We start from the raw sequence: 3,372 nt of genomic DNA on the forward strand, positions 1-3,372 counted from the left end.
GAAGAAGAAGAAGAAGAATAAAGGAAGAAGAAGAAAAGAAGAAGAAGAAAAGAAGAAGAAAAAGAAAAGAAGAAAAGAAGAAAAAGAAAAGAAGAAAAGAAGAAGAAGGAAAGAAGAAGAAGAAAGGAAGAAGAAGAAGAAAAGAAGAAGAGGAAGAAGAAGAAAAGAAGAAGAAAAGAAGAAGAGGAAGAAGAAGAAAAGAAGAAGAAAAGAAGAAGAAGAAGAAGAAGAAGAATAAAAAAGAAAAAGAAGAAAAAGAAAAAGAAGAAAAAAAAAGAAGAAAAAGAAGAAGAAAAAGAGGAGGAGGAGGAGGGATTCCCAGGGCTCTCTTATGGAAGCCGAATGAATACGTTCTTTGTTGGTTCTCTTTGTACGCTACGCATGCCATCTGGAAGCTTTCGTTTTATGAACTGCTGGTACTCAGAGGAACGCAAAGAAGAAGAAGAAGAAGAACGCAAAGAAGAAGAAGAAGAAGAAGAAGAACGCAAAGAAGAAGAAGAGAAGGAGGTGGAGGAGGAGGGATTCGAGACTCTTATGGAAGGAGAATGAATACGTTGTCTGTTGGTTCTCTTTGTACGCTACGCATGCCGTCTGGAAGCTTTCGTTTTATGAACTGCTGGTACTCAGTCTCCTGCTTAAGGGGGCTTGTGTGGCGTGTCGCACGCTTTATCTTTATTTTGTCTTATGTTTTTCATTTTCTAGCTCTTTGCCAAAAGTCTTTTTTTTTCCGAATGAGATTGTGTAGCGCTATCCAGAGCTAATATTTATTAAAGGAAACGATAAGTGGTGATAGCTTGTTTATCCTGTTACGGAGATCTATTTTTAGTATTTTTTATTATATGCTTTAGGAGATTTTATTTAGCTGAATTGGGCCAGATTGGACCAAAGGAATGTTTCACTCTTACCCTTACTCCGCTGTTCTTCTTGTCACTTGGTGATCCATAATCGCTTTTGAAACGTCTCGCCATGTCTGTCTGTTCTGTGCCGCCACCTCCTTCCATTCTCTTGGTTCTATTCTGCATATCTGAACATCCTCTTCAGCACATCTTCTCCAGTCTTTTCTAGGTCATCCAAGTGGTCGTCTTCCACGCACTCCATGCAGTGTTTCAGTAAAACGAATTCATACCTTTAGATGAATGAAATCGTCAGGTACAAAAAAAAAGATGAAGAATAAAAAAATATCCTTTGCCAAGCAGTCAAGTGATATTATTTCAGGGGATTTCATTCAGTTGAAACTAATCCTCAGTTATCACAGGATTATCTAATAAGTAAATTTCATCTAATTCTCATTATTAGACAGAGTTCTTTTTCTTCGTACGAAATTAGAAAGTTGTTAACGATTTCCTGGACGTCGGACGATGTCACTCATAAAGTTTAATCGGCGACATGTGAATTGTGTACGGATGTAACAGGCTGCCAAAAGGTGAATGTAGATATGTTTGAGGTGACTTCGCCCTTTCGTAGGAGAACTCCATTTGAACGAAATCGTCAGGCAGTACTTAGAATAAAAGCTAAATTCTTTATTTATTTATTCAGTTATTTGGAGGTGGGGGGGAATGAAGACTTAGTTTACCGAATGGAAAAACTCAAAAGAGTAGAGAGTCGTGCATAAAGATCAAAACGACATTCCATGCTCGTCTACGGGCCGGAAGAGTTGCCAGCTAGTCTATTCATTACTCATTTTCATGTTAGTTTTTCCAATTTGCAGGTGTGAGTTTCATTTCTGAAAAGGGATCTTTTAAAGAATAGACAAATACTTTGAACCAGGTTGATGGACAAAAAGTATATTATTTATGTAAACGTTTTGGTTCTTTGATTTAAGTATTATATATAAAGCTCAACACTTGTAGTAATGTTTATCAATTTTGTTGAATATGAGCATAAAACCCCGGGACCGTATCGACAAAAATAAAACTTTCAAAGTGGAATTAAAAGTAGAGTAGATTATCTCCAGCTAAAAGTAAAAACAAAATGATCCTTGAAAGTCTTTAAAAATCTTCTGACGATTTATAAAATTTAATCCTGAGAGATTTACGCTGTTGCTACCTCTACCGTAACCTCATTAGATAAAAACCATCTCATAATAAAACTTCATCGTTAATCATCGTGGCTATTATGATAGTATTAGAAACAAATTCATGCTGTATCACAGTCTGTCATGCTCAGCCTTTCTCAGCATAATTCGTGAACGTCATTTCCTTCCACATGGGCATGTGGTAGTCTTCCGTGGATGACTTATACAAAAGACAACTCTCGGTGAAGACGTGGTATTCCACATAACTCATGTTTGATGCAGATCGACTTATGTTGCCGAGAACCGTTTGGGATAGGAAGGGTGTTTATATGGGAGATTGCTGGAAGAATCTACATGGATTTGGGACTACGTGTAAATGAAGCGACGACCCCTCCCCCTTTCGGTGTATACTACAGAATGATGATGATAATTTGTAAATTGTAAAGAAGCATTTTTCTTGATGTCGTGAATTTTGTCATTGCAAGCAGAACCCACAACCCGAGAGCATTCAAAATATTGAAAATTTCTTAAAGAAGAATAAAGACACTGACCTGACCCAGCGAAGACGGTTGGAGGAATTTTTTTTAAAGGAAAATCTTTTCTGGCAAGAATATATCAAGCAGGGAGAAGTAAATGTGGTATGAAATGACTAAGAAGTTTAATCCTGCCTTATAATGACTTCCATAAACCTCAGACGACTAAGAAATTCGTCTTATCGTTCAGTCGAAGGCTTGAATATATAATTTAGCAAATGAAGATTGAAGCAAAGAAAACAGATGAGCATTCTGAGATAGAGCCAGGTAATAGTATAGTAATATCAACTGGGCCTCCATCGAAATATATAGGTAATGTTTACGTTAGATATATAAATATATTCATAGATTCCTGTTTGATATTGTTTTTGCATCTATCCTTTGTAACGGTGGCTACATTTTTCCTCCCTCCTTCTTTCTTTTTTCTATGTCTCTGGAATGTCTTTCCGTCTGTTTGTCTTCCTCTCCTAGAAATGTTTGGCCCTGTGAGCGGATCTCCAGTTTGTAAAATACAACGGTTGACATTGAACTGTGACATTCTAAAGTCGTCACTGATGTCAGGGTTTGTTTACGTTCCCGGAGTTAGTCACTCACCAAATCAATCACATGTAGTACTCCTGCATGATCCAGATCCTTCCTTAAAACTAACTCCAAAACCGTAAATTTGTTCTGTATGCCATCTTTTGAATGAAGATTACGCTGATAGATTACTGAAATTGGTTGTTTAATGAAATGACTTTTATTTTTTGTTAAAAGTAACCATAACTTTGGAATTACTTTTAATCGATTATGTAAAAATTTGAAAATATTTTCAATATTTAGGAA

Source organism: Oratosquilla oratoria, chromosome 43, assembly GCF_046742065.1.
Source record: "Oratosquilla oratoria isolate Oo_2021 chromosome 43, ASM4674206v1, whole genome shotgun sequence".
Taxonomy (NCBI): domain Eukaryota; kingdom Metazoa; phylum Arthropoda; class Malacostraca; order Stomatopoda; family Squillidae; genus Oratosquilla; species Oratosquilla oratoria.